Source organism: Nannospalax galili, unplaced genomic scaffold, assembly GCF_000622305.1.
Source record: "Nannospalax galili isolate Female #2095 unplaced genomic scaffold, S.galili_v1.0 scaffold278, whole genome shotgun sequence".
NCBI classification, from domain to species: Eukaryota; Metazoa; Chordata; class Mammalia; order Rodentia; family Spalacidae; genus Nannospalax; species Nannospalax galili.
The window spans coordinates 5,627,097-5,641,563 of NW_008347536.1; the positions used below are offsets into that span (position 1 = coordinate 5,627,097).

The window sequence follows — 14,467 nt, forward strand, 5'->3', positions numbered from 1 at the left end:
GTAATAATTCAACTGTAAACCTAAAAATTTACAGCCAATTTTGAAAGAGATGCATCCTACAACGTTATTGAATATGTCAATTGTGTTGTAATGATATGCTTCTTCTAAGTATGTTTTATTAAATAAATCATTTTTAAAAATTAAAAAAAAAATCAAAATGTCCTTGGGTCTCTTAGTAACATACTCTGTTCCAAAGGGCAAAAATGCCAAAAGTATTTGGGAGTTCTTCTCTAATCCCTAAGAGATTTTACGGTTACCTCTTCAGAGGGGGGGATGTTACAGTAGCAAAAAGCCACATAAAAAAAGAAAGAAAGAGTACACAAAGATGTTCAGGAAAAAGTGACAGGGAGATATGGGAGGAGGTGGAGGAGAGGGAGTGGGCATGGATTTGATCAGAACACCTTATATGCATGTATGAAATTCTCAATAAAGTTTTTTAAAGTTATAAAAAATACAAACATATGATAGAAGGTGTCTGAATGTATATATGTGTGTGTTTAGAGAAAAGGTCAAGAGAGAATATATATTCAATTGATTATCAGTTCTTTCTTGAAGGCCAGGGTAGGATGCCTACAATTTCTAGTTATTATTTTTGTATTTTAATTGCTTAAAATATGTTTGCCTTACTCTTAAAAAATAGTAAGACACTAAAGGAAGACAAAACTTTATGGAATTTTGCTGGCTTATGAAGCTGATGACCAGTGAGTAACACTAGACCATTAGCACTACAGCAGAACTGGCAAGGTAGAATTTGACCTTGACAGGAGAGAAAAATCAGGATATCAGGGCATTCTGGGAAACAGGAAGCAGAAGAGGGATGAGGAAGAGATCTACAAGAGGTAACTCTGGGATAAGGGTATACAGGAAGCTAGTGGCCGTGGCAGAGTTTTGCTCAGAAGATGGAGGTGCATTTGTAGCATCTTATCTAGACTGTTGCAAATACAGTGAATGACACTGACAAGAGATTTCATTCCCTGGGCCTCAGTCACACTGACTATGATATGGGAGGACTAGATAAGATGAATTCTAATACTCTATCCCATCAAGGAAGACTATGGTCTGAAGAGACTAGAAAGAGCTGTGGAAAAGCCATATTATGGAAAGTCTAAATGTGAGGATAAGAAATTTGCACATAACCTGCAATAAGAGCCTAGAAGGATATATGTCTTCACCGTGTGTCATGTGATTAGTGGCATTTGAAGAAAAGTCCACCAGCTGGGATACACAAGGTGTCCCTAACAAAAGAATGGAAGCAGAAAGAAAAGAGAAAGACAAAAGAGAGAGACATAGGGATGAGTGGAAAGTTAGCAGATCACTTAGAAGTTGTGGATCATAGCGTGACAACCCAAAAAGCACAAGTCTCTTTGTGATGAGACTCAGAGAGAAAGAAAAAGAATAAAGGAGAAGACTTCCTTCAAAGAATCAGCTAATGATTCGACAGTAAATGGAAAATGCAATCACAGTTTTTCAAATCTTAAGATAATGTTTAGGGAGCATAGACCTTTTAAAATTGGGAAAGGTGCAGATATATTGACTTGATTCTGATCAGACAGAAATAATCAGACAAATTGAAAAATACAAGTTATGGGACAGTCTGTAAGCATTTGACCTAATTTTTATAAAGCCAATGTCATTAAAGGAAAGTGATTTCATATTCTAGATTACTAATGGCTAACAATACATAGTTATTACCAAATGCAATGCATGAATATTGATCAAATCTTGGATTTAAGAGAAAAAATCTATAAAAGGCTCTTAAAGAGAACAACTAAAGAAAATTAAGGAAATACAGTATATTATATGGCATGGACGTCTTTGTAGTTTTATTGGGGTTTTTTGATAGAATGATAGCATTGTGTTACATAGAAAGCATCTTTACACTGAGGAGATGCCTTGCCAATATGGTCTGTTGAGATTGGTATGATGTCTGTGACAAATTATTCAGAAAAGATGTCTGTGTGCACACTTGGGAACATGAAGGCATATACATGCCTCTCTCTCTCTCTCTCTCTCTCTCATTGTGTGTGTGTGTGTGTGTATATATATGTGTGTCTGTGTGTGTTCTGATAGAAAATAACAGTAAAGTGGTGAGGGGTGGAGAACAATGATTTAAAACACTAAGAACTATTGAATCTTGTTTGGCATGTTATATATACTTTTAATCCCAGTGCTTGGGAGGTAGAGGCAGGTGTATCTCTGTGAGTTCAAAACCAGCAGGGGCTACATAGTGAGACCCTGTCCAAAGAAAGAAAGAGAGAGAGAAAGAGAGAAAGAAGAGAGAGAAAGAGAGCGAAGAGAAAGAGAAGGGAGGGAGGGAGGGATGGAGGGAGGAAGGAAGGGAGGGAGGAAGGGAAGAAACTGTTGAATCTTAATGAAAGTTTTGTAAGCTTCTACAAGTTTTCTATAATTTGAAATTATTCAAAATAAATTGGAAGGGAAATCAATTGCAATAGTACTGATCAATGGGCTTGTGTAAAAAGGTAAGCACAAAATCAAAAGTCATTTTGAAGGGAAAATAGATTCATAAATATCATCTCTCAACAGTAGTGGTAAATGCGATTAGATTTTCAGCATTGCCTCTGTTCAGATCTCCTCTTCTTGATGTGGTAATGAAGCAAACGGGACCTTATAAACCTAGTTAGAGATTGGTGAATGCTAATGGACACTGTAGGGCGTGTAGAAAGAACTATGATTGTTGCTTTCAAATCTGTATGCTCTTTAACTCAATCCCTAGTAAATAAAATTTTCTGAAGAATTTAGCCACTTTAGTTTAACAAAATCCCTTTGAATGTAGGATATTATGCGAAAATTATGTTAATGGTCAAAGAAACACTACCTTTAAATTCAATAGTTAAAACTGCTTTTTGCATAACTTCTTTGTGGTTTGGTTTTGTTTCATTTTGAGACAGGGTCTCCCTGTATAGCTTGATCACAGAGATTCACCTGCCTCTGCCTCATGAGTACTGGAATTAAAGACATGTACCACTACACCTGGCTCTTGCCTAACTTTTACTGTTTTAACTGTTCAGTTAATGATTATTAGATACTAGACTATAAAATGAAACATCTTCCCTTTCTTCAATTCCTTTGTCTCCCACCTACCCACAGCACCATAGCCCTTTAAAGCACCGTTAGTATGTGTTATGTGATCTTTCATGCATTCTCTGTAAGATCATAACCTTTTAGCCAGGCTTGATGGCACACACTTTTGATCCCAGCATTCTGGAGGCAAAGATAGGCTCTCTGTAAGTTCAAGGCCAGCCTGGTCTACATAGTGAATTCCAGGCCAACCAGGGCTACAGGGAGATCCTGTCTCAAAAAGACCAAAAGAATCATGTCCTTTTTATGGAAAATGGGGTTATATATACATGTCCTTCTACAACTTCCTTGCTCTTAGCAACATATCATGGACATTTCTCAGTTTCAAAATATTAAATATATGGTATTGCTTTTAACAACTGTGTATATTCTATTATATAAACATTTCACAGTCTGCTTACTCAATTACCTGCTGATGGTGATTAACACTAGATTAATTTCGTGAAAGTATATCAGCAATGTAGAAACCACAAAAAAATAGTTTTGAGAAATAACAGAGCACTTAACCATCAGTCAGTTCCCTAATTTCAAAATGAATAATAAGGGACTGGGGAGATGACTCAGTGAATAATATTTTGATCTAATTCAGAGGTTGTTTTTATTACCAAAATCCATCAAGAATAACCTTGAATTTGACTCCAAATTAGGAGGCTCTGTCAGTCTCGAAGAGCACATTTATTTTCTCCCAGGTTGGAGTATTTGGAGAGGGAGGTGAGAGGTGACAAAGTGGATCTTAGAGGGTGGGAGTTTAGTCTCCCACCAGAGTCTTACTCTTTGCCTAGCAGCATGAAACTGGGGTGATGTTCAACTGAGAGGTTTCTTGGCAGCAGTGTTTCCAAGGCTGTTAGGACATAAAGTCATATCTTCATGGATACTACCATTACCTACAGCCATACGCAATTTACACTAGTATTTACAGAGTCCCTTGCACAAAGAAAAAAAACGAATGTGGCCTGAAAAAGATAGCAGAGCTACCATGGTTGTGGAGGTCACTGTTCTCACATCTAGACATTCTTCCCCCAAATATATAGTAAAGAGAAATCCAGAGCCATTCTGCCACATCATCAGTGGCAAGTCCCAAAGAACCAGAGAACTTGTCAGCTAGCAAAGTTCAAAGTGGTGCTGAAATCAAATAGTGTGTGTGACAGGCTGCAGAGAGCAGAGAGAAAACCAAGTGCTTATGTCACCAGAACACAGCCCACAGCCACTGATCACCTCTCACCAGACAGCCTTTCAAAGCCCCACCCACAGCAGTTCTGTTCAGTGAGCACAGCACCTCCAAGGATGACAGAGTCCTTATAGAAATGTCCCTCGCTAGTATCTGGTTTAGAATAACTGAATTATAACAAGTTCTAAAATAAGATTAGAAGATTTAGGGGCTGGAGAGATGGTTCCGTGGTTGAGAACACTGGCTGTTCTTGCAGAAGACCCAGGTTCAAATTCCAGCACACACGGTGGCTAACAACCATCCATAACTCCAATTCGAAGAGATCTGAAGCCTTCTTCTTTCCTCTACAGGCTTTGCACAACATGGGTGCACTTACATACATGCAAGTATAACACTCATACACATTAATCAAAATAAATAAATAAAATTAGAAGATTTAAAGAAAATTATATGGTCTAATGGTTATAATAATCTATTAATTCAAGCAACATTACTTAGTATCTACATGGTAATTTGTTTCTTGTTTGTTTTACCTTGCTGGACTCAAACCTAAGGCTTTGTATATGCTGGGCAAGTGCTCTACGCTAAGCTACATCCCCAGCCTCTACATCATCTTCTAAACACTTGGGGTATGACGTAAAGAATGAATTTCCTACTCACGGAATGCTTTCTTGATGGGTAGGTAATATAAAATATGATAGATCTAAATTCTGTAAGAAATTAAAACAGGGTTTGTTAAGAGAGACCAGGAAGTTAAGCTCAATGGAGAACGAGCAAAGCACTCTGTAAGAACTGAGACTTGTGAAAATAAGCAGTTAAATATGAGAAGGGTCAAGAAAGAACACACCACACCATTGGGACCCCTGGTACAGATGCCCTGAGGCCGAAGGGAATTTGCACTGAGCAGAACAGAATGAAGATCCTGGTGGGTGAACGGTAAAGCAAGTCAAGAGTGATGTGACATCAGAGGGAAGAGCAGAGGTCAAGGCCAGGAGTCTGGATTATTCACAGTACATCAACAAAAAGTCAATGGGAAGACTACAAGGAAAGGAAAGATATGAGCTGATGTACATGCTGAGATCTGGCTGCTGAAAGGGAAATGGGTGGAGGTGGGGGTGAGGCAGCCCCAAGGAGAATAGAGACTATATGATGCAGCATCCCAGGGAGAAATGATGGGTAAGTGGAGCTGGAAAAGAGAGGATGGGATTGCAATATGACTTAGAGCTATAGTAAATAGATCTGCTGGCAGGCTAAATAAGGAGACAGGAGGGAGAGGAGAAGTAAGATTCTTGGTTGAAGGGTTTGGGTGCTAGGAGTAATAGTATAATTTGTTGAAAATGAGAACAGTCCCCACAGACAGGTATAGAAGAAAACTTAGATTTTTTTTACCATAAATTTGAAATCTTAGACATTCAAATGGAAATGTCAAGCAGAGAGGTAGATCTACAAGTCTAGATGTCAGAGAAAACAATAATCAGTGCTGGACGTGCTCGACCATCCTGGTCTGTGGAGTCGTTTATAAGGCCTCGGGTAATTTTGAGTTTTATTTAATAGAGATATTAAAAATATGTGAATCATATAAGTTCTTTATATTTTATCCTAAGTTGGGTTTCGAGAGCTAAATTGTATTTTACTGTTTTCAGTTACAGACTCCCAAAGTGATCAGCCCTCTACAGATGCCTTTGGCAAAGCTAAAACATTTTTAAATGCTTTTCCAAAAATTAGTTCTCATTTTTTCCATTAGCAAGCCAAATTTAAAAGGGGTGTCAATGTTTAACTGCTAAGATATGTAAATATCCAATATCAATTTTTCATTTTGCCTGCGTTCCAGAATTCTAGTCCTGAGCTCTCAGGCAGCTACCGTCAGAAATGTTATCACTCTCTACCAAGTGCCACAGCCTCCAGGAGAAAAAAGAAACTTAATTAGAAATTTCTACTTCACATACAATTTATAGTTCATTCACTTTGAAACTTGCTTCAGGGTGTTCTAAAAGTTTAATGCTGAGTGAACCATTTGTCTTTCTCAAGTTGTCAACAAAATGCATACTGAGCATAGAATATATTTGTTTATGAAGCACTGGAAAGGACATCAGACATTGAGTCTGAGTCTGTTTTCCTTAGTGAAGAAACAGGAACAGGGAGATGAGTTAATGTCCCCAAATGGAATAGGCTTGCCGCAGAACAGGATAGGAACTTGGGACACCAAACTTTATAGAGCCTCATGCTTCCTCTTTCATGGCCTACAACCCTCCTCACAGTCGATCAACTGGCCCTTTATTGGACTGATACCACACTAGCCCAGTTCATCCTCTCACTCTGTGTGTGACTGGAAAGGAGTCAATAATAGTTGAGAATTGCCAGATGCTGTTCTACGTGAGTTACGTACATTAGCTGTTCTAACCTGATGCAGCTCTATGAAGTGGATGATCTTAGGACTGCCATTTTGTACAGCTAACTTCTTCTGCATCTTACTCTAGTCTAATCAAATACTAACTCTGGGGATATAAATACCAAAATGATTATTAACACTGACCATTTCTCTAAACTCTTGATACATATCTTTCAACTGAAAAAAACCCGTGAGTGTCTAGCAGACCCAGCAAATTTAACACATCCAAAAAAAATTCATTATCCTCTCATCCAACCTTACATTCCATCCTGTGTTTTCATCTTGATTCATGGTGTCATCGCACTTCCCAATCATCTTAAAAAGTTTTGACTCTTTTCTAATTCTGCATTTCCAATCTAACCAACAGTAGACATATTATTTGAACTCTGGTTGGATCCCACAGCCACTTGGGAACAACAGCTGCTCAGAAATGCCCCCAACCCCTGGGTTTTCTCTCAAGTCCATTTCACCCTCACTCACTGCCATTTTCATACTTCAAACTTTCATCTTGTATTTTTTACAATCTTGTATTCATCTCCTATCTGGCTATCCTGTCTCTGATCATTTAGATCTTAAACCCTGACCTTTCTCTGTTGCCAGAGTTATCTTTCCCAAACACGTGACAAGCCTCTGTAGAGCCCTTGGCCTTTATTGACAAAACTTCTTCCATAACTTTCAAGGACTCCTCCTGCTGTTCCTTTCCTTTCTCTCCATGTTCGGTGCCAGCAATCCAGACAGCTTACTTTCTAGATAGTGGGATATTTATAGTTTTCTGCTTCCCTCAGAGGCATGTAATAAAGATCACTTAATGTCTGTGAATATTTTTAGTATACTTGTTTATGTCTCACCTTGTAGAAAATGAGAGATGGAAAAACAGTTTACTGCCTATAGAACACTTTTAAGATGCACTTTTCAGTCATGGGAATCACTAAGTTTACAACCCTGAAGGGCCCAAGAGATAGCGGAGCTTCATACCCCATTCGCCAAGTGCTTCTCATTGGTGAGCTGAGCAAATCGGAGACAAGAGTCATGCATCTCCTTGCACTACATCACACCAACTCAGAATGATGAAGTCATTGTTTTCCTTTTGAGAAAGGAATAAAGCCTATTTAAAACTACTGGGAGTGTGTCTGCTCATCTAATTGCCCATAATCTCTCTGAAAATAAAATTAGGCATAGTATGGATTCTGCCCCAGTTTCTTCTCCGTGGTGCCCTGCTGCATTGTTCCACCCAGACCCTCAACTATGAAATAATTCACTGGAAAGAGTCCCTTGTGTCCTTTGCCTGACGAATTTTAATTGAAATCTGGGCTACTCCTTTGTATTTTTTCATAATAATTCACTTAAATTTGACATTTTTATCTACTCTTATTTCAAGACTGTCTTCTACAAAATATATTCTTTGGCTTTATTAAAAAATAAAAGATTATTTATATAAAGCATTATATAAAGATCATTATGTAAAAGATCATTTTAAAGTCTTGGTTTCATAGACAATAAATATGCTGTAACACAAATAGCATCCATTTTTGGAATACCTACCACGCATCAAATATTATGTTAAGTGCATTATTAATATTTCTAATGCCCTTGAGAGCAGTTTAGCAAAACAAGGATTAATATCTTCTTGTTTATGAGGAAGCTAAGCTCCAACGAGGTAAGTAACTTTCCCAAGGTCATAGAATTGATAAATGAAGGAATCAAGGTTTGAATCCAAGCCAGGTCTAAACTCAGTGTTCTTCCCATGACACTGTGTCCAAAGCGGGCAGATGACAGGAGCTGAGCTGAGAAACCCAGAACCACAGCATCAGCACAGTCTGTGAAAGCATCTCCAGAGCAGTTGGACCTCCCTCGGTCTCACAGCAGGGTTATTCATAAGCACTTGCCTCCCTCCTGTTCTCCACATGCTCTGGGCTCCTGGGGCATAGTAGTGTTTGTACAATCATTCCCCAAATTTAGCTGAAAAGTGGCCTCCTATTCCATTTAGTATGAACTCCAATTTCACTGAAATGGCTTATACCCTGTCCCCCCAGATCTTTAAGAGGCAATACTGTAGGACCAAGCTGCCTAGTTTTAATTCCTAGCTGTGCCATTTATTACTAAAGCAAGTTTCTTTTTTTTTTTTAACATGTAGTTCTTTTTGTTTTTTAAGGGAATTCAGGAGGGAGGCAGAGAGAGAGAGCATTCTAGGTATTCAGTAGTTGGAGACTGTCACTTATTTGAATGGAAGGGGAGTGAACTGAACATGTGGATTCTTTACTATGCTGTTGTTCAATCTCTGTAAGTGGCTGATGTCCCCAGAACCGTCTTCCCTGTGGTAGTTTTCCTTCTTTGTGTACCAAGGGTTTCTGGGGCCTCACTTAGCTATTCATTGTGTGGGGTAGGCAGATTCTCTCACTCAGATCATACCCTTTGGGGTGGCTGTTTCTAGTTGAAGGATGTCTGCTAGGTGTGCTGGGAATGTGGGAAGCAAATATTGCACTGATACAAGTATAGACAGAGGACATGTCTTGTAATCTCAAGACTTCCTGAGTATTAATCACCCTGACAGAGGGATGGAGCATGTACACCCCCTGGATCAACAGCAATGAAGGACAGATAGGCGGCTCCAGCGTTTGATCCAATGCTGGCCTCAGGCTCAGACCTACCAAACTCCAGGGTATTTCTCAGTTGATAAGGTATGTATCTGGCCACCAAAGGCAGGGCTCTGCCGTCTTATGTCCTTCCCAGTCTGAGTGCAGCCTCCTGCCACCACTTAAGCTCATTAGTGTCTGGCCCTCCTGCTCGCCACAGAAAGTCTCTCTCAGGGGTGAAGAGATGGCTCAGCGGTTAAGAACACTGACTGTTCTTGAAGAAGACCCAGGTTTGAATCCCAGCACCTACATGGCAGCTAACAACTGTCCGCAACTTCAGTTCCAGGGGATCTGAGAGTCTCTTCTGCCCTCCACAGGCATTACACAACACAGGTGCACCTACCTACATGCAGGCAATACATGCATACACATAAAATAAAATAATAACTAAAATGTTTTTTTAAAAGTCTCTCTCTGACTTCCTTTAATCAGGGACTGTAGCAGCTAAAACTATAGCTCCCTGGTGTATGGAGATTCCCTGATCTCAATCCTCTGGGGTAGCTCAATTTAGACACCTATTTCAAACCTCTGCCTCCCAAGGCTCAGGAATCATTATAGAAGAAGTAGCAGAAAGAGTGTAAGAGCCAGAGGTGGTGGAAGACCACCAGGAAACAGAGTTTTCCAGACAGCTCGCAGGAATGGTGGCAATGTGCACAAGTCCCATGCAAATTCAAATGGGACAAAATCCCAGCATAGACATGGGAAAGAGAGTAATAAATCCTAACCCAACCTAATGAAATTTTGGTGGTTGATGGCTACTCGGTGGGGGAAAGAGTCTCTTACAGATATGGGACTCTTGCTAAGTTAACTAGACTCCAGTGGATAGACCCATACTAAAGGATATTTGGAGACATAAATCAGAATCTATAGACTGATATATATAATACATATATTTAATAGAATACATTAAATTGGGCAGGGGCCAGTAAGGGGAGGTGTGAGGAGAGGAGAGTATCTAAATACCATCAAATTATATTGTATGAAAATTGAAAGAATTTTTTTCAAAGATAAGCCAGATAAAAGCTGGAAAGTCCTACTCTCAGGAGAAGCCCATAGCCCTCACAAGACTCAAACCCAGTGCAAGTTGTGGTGAGACAGTAACCCCTTCAGTTGGTAGGTCATTGGTGAAAGACATCTCATTTTATCATGCTGTATGAATTGAAAGGCAGTGGCCAGTTGCCATCTTGAAAGAGAATCTACTGCTCAAAATTAATGGGCTATGGAGATGGAGATAGCTCAATGGTTAAAGTGCTTGCAGCATAAGCCTGAGGACCTGAGTCCAGATCCCAGCATCCACATAAAAGTCAAGCATGGCCATGATTATCTGTAACCACAATGCAGGGGGGCAGAGACAGATGGTGTTGGAGATCAATGACCAGCTAACCTGGCCAAAATGATGAGATCTAGGCTTAGTGAAAAATCCCTGTCTTCTCAAAAATTTGATGGAGAATGGTTGAGGAAGACATCCCAATGTTAATCTCTGGTCTGCACAGGCATATGCATGGGGGCACACTACCACACACATGCAAACACATACCCATACAACACAGAGAGCGAGAGCAGGAGCGAGGGAGGGAGGAAGGAAGGGAGGGAGGGAGGGAGGAAGGGAGGGAGGGAGAGAGAGATTTGAGCAAGTTTCTCAATCTGTGCCCAGTTTCCAACTCCATAACATGGCGATTGGAGTCTGGTCTTAATTCACAGAGCTGTTATAAAGGTTAGAGGAATTTTATATAGAAAATGTTTAAAACAGTGCTTGGTACATTTCGCTGTGTACATGTCAGCCACCATCCTCGCCATCACTACTGCTCTCACCACCCTCATTTCTCTCCCCTCATCTCTCCCCTCTTTCCTCTACTCATTCTTCCATCTGCCCTTCAGTAACAATGGCTTTCTATCTTTCTGATGACCTTGGCCCTCACCTCTACACCTTCACCCCTTCACCCACGCCTCCTGTCTGCTGAATTCTCTTGCTCCTTCTCTGTCTGCTCCTCTATCCCTGTCTCTCTGGGGAAGTAGCCACCCATTCTCACATGGCTAACTCCTCCAGACATTGTCTCAGTGGCACTTCCTCTGGAAAGCCATCTCCTGCCTCCTTACACCTTCTCTGCATCCCAACATTATGACCTTGTCTTCTCCTTGTATTTAAACTGTGTGTTTACCTGTCGTTGTTTTCCACTGAGCAGAAAGTTGCTTGACAATAGCTATCACTCTTCTCTTAAATTGGAAAGGGAAATAACTAAAATGGATATTTTTTTCCTTTGATCTTTTTGAGACAGGGTCTCCCTGTAGCCCCATCTGTCCTGGAACTCACTATGTAGATCAGGCTGGCCTTGAACTCATAGAGATCCGCCTGCCTCTGTCTTGTGAGTGCTGGGACTAAAGGCATGTGCCACCACGCCTGACTTAAAATGGATATTTTTAAGAATCATTTTTATCACATTTAGCTATGCTTCATGAGGCACACATTAAAGGACAATAACCATCCAGTGAGCATTCTTGTTGGAATCCTTCACCCCAAATGCTCTTAGCTGAGTATCTGATGAGGAAATAATGTCAAGATACTAAAAACAACATCCATAAGAGATGTCCAAAAATGGAATGGACTAGAGAAAGGGAGAGTTCCCTGTTACTTGAAGCATGCAAGCAGAAGCAGTGGTCAGATGCAAGAACAAAATGGAGATATGGAGGAAGAAGTGGGCTCATTTCACCTGGAAAAGTAATAATGTCTTCCAATATTAGGAAAATCATACAGAAAGATACTGTTCTCTGAGTCTTCAGAGGACCAAACTGGAATGAAGAAGTGGGAAATTCCAGGAAGACTCCACACAAAGTGCTGTGTTTTATCACTGGAGCTGACTCCAATTGGGTTGGACTTCCTTGAATATCTTAAAGTTCTTCCTCAATATCAAGCTATTATCACACAGAGCTTAGATGATCATTTGCCTGGAGTAATGCAGTGAGACTGTACTGTTCACTGGCTCACACAGTTACTCACTTTCCTCTCTGGTTATCATGTTGCAGGCCAGGGACTCACGTTCTCATGAGTCCAAGAAACAGTCGCTATTCACTTCCTTCTCACATCAAACATCAAAAATTATCACAGCTGAGTAAAGATTAAATGGTCAACTTTAAACTATGACCATACTTCAGGAAAACATGGAAAATTTGTTAGATGAATTGGAGATAGGAAAATATAATAGAAAAGTCAAAAACTGAAAAAGGAAAATGGTTACTGTTTCTACAAAAAACAAGATTCTCAAAGAAAAGAGATAGCATGAATGATATAAAATATGATGTACAACAATATAAAACTGTTTTAAGAGACAATACTAATATTTTTAAACATGCAGAGGAAATTCTGAAAGAATGAACTAAACAAAAATTAAGCCAAATGAGGGAGCAGATATTTTATATAAAAAGAAATTCAAATAACCAATGAATATAGAAGGTGCTTATCTTCATAACTGAAAAATACAATTGTTTATTCATCAAGATGGAAAAGTCAAAGGCTGAGATATGTGCAAGTTATATACTAGTGTGAAGAAGTCGAAAGCCATTTATTATTTGTAGGAGTATAAATTATGGCTGGTTGTGGCTGAGGATACCTTTGATCTCAGCACTCAAAAGGCAGAGGCAGACAGATCACTATGAGATTGTGGCCAGCCTCATCTATATAGTGAGTTCCAGACCTGCTGGGGCTACAGGGAGACCCTGTCTCAAAAGTACCAAAATTTAAAAAAACTAATGTCCTATTTTCAGAGGTAATTTGACAATGACTATCAAAATTACCTTTACTCAACAAGTTAGTTTTCAGTGATATTTATTACAGCATTATTTATAATAGCAAAATGTTAAAGAACCAATGTATCCACTGACTACGAACTTTACAATTAATGCAGGACTGGAGAGATGGCTCAGCGGTTGAGAGCACTGGCTGCTCTTGCAGAGGACCCGGGTTCAATTCCCAGCACCCACATGGCAGCTAACAATTGTCTGAACTCCAGTTCCAGGGGATCCAACATCCTCTTCTGACCCCCATGAGCATTGCACAACATGGTACACTTACATACGTGCAGGAATACACCCATGCACATAAAATAAAAATAATAAGTAAATTTTTTTTTAAAAAAAGAAAAGTTAAATGCTTTACATTGAATACTAGGACACTCCATAGCACTAAGATGAATGAGATCAGTATGTATATGTAACATGTCAATTAAAAAGTTAAGTTCAACAGACTAGAAAACCAGGGAAGAGGCAAGGAAAACTATAGAGGTCAGGGAAGAGACCTTAACAGAAGTGTTATGAGGAGACTTGGATGTGCAGTTGAAGATTGCTGATGAGCCAAGCCTGCCAGGGAAGCAAAGTGGTAACCACGTCATACATACTACTCAGAATCTTTGTTAAAGAGGATGGCCAAAAGACAAAAAAAGAGAATGTATGGTACGCATTGTCTGTGCACCAAAGGAAGTCGAGTTAGGCTACATCTGCAAAAATCTGTGTCAATAAGAAAACTGTACTTGATGTGTGTTTACTTCCAGCAGAAAAATATTGTAGGGATGTTTCTCATTCTTTGGGCACTGCCTGTTGTCCCTCATCTCAGTGATGACATCCTGGTGACTTATTGACTGAATTATTTCAAGAAAGATTTTAACTTTTGCTTCTCATCGAATCTGACTTAATGATATTTTCCCCCCTGGCAGAGTTCAGGGCTTGTTTTTTAGATGCTCTGTTTCTCTTTTAGTATGGGCTCCAAAATGGGAGTTAGCAACAGCGAAATAAACTCCAGGCACTCTTTATTTCATTTTGTCAGGATTCATTATGGAATTGTGCATGAGAAATGGGGCAGTCAGGTTTATTTTGGAACAGAGCTCAAGGCTGTCTCACCAAGCTCTGTATGACAGGAGGCGGCCCTTACCCAAAGAAAGGGATCTGGCAGCCAGCCAACCCTGTTCCATACAGTCTCCCCAGAACCATGTCTGAATATATGAATCTGTCAGCATGTACTTGTCTGTAGGCATTGTGTGTGTCTCTCTCCATTACTGTGTTTTCCCTCTAATTTTGAAACCTGTATGCCCCAGAAATCTGGGAAGCCCATGGGAGCATTGCAGCACACACACTAAAATCCTCATGGACAAAGATAGACAAAATGTTTCCAACCCAGCAAAGCTGTGTCAC

At 39.8% G+C, this 14,467-nt stretch overlaps 1 protein-coding gene across 13 annotated transcripts in view; it reads left to right on the forward strand.

Annotated features, from left to right (window-relative positions):
- Dlg2 (discs large MAGUK scaffold protein 2) overlaps positions 1-14,467 on the forward strand; it is a 2,328,307-nt gene that overhangs the window by 1,966,818 nt on the left and 347,022 nt on the right. The gene's annotated exons all lie outside the window — the stretch shown is intronic.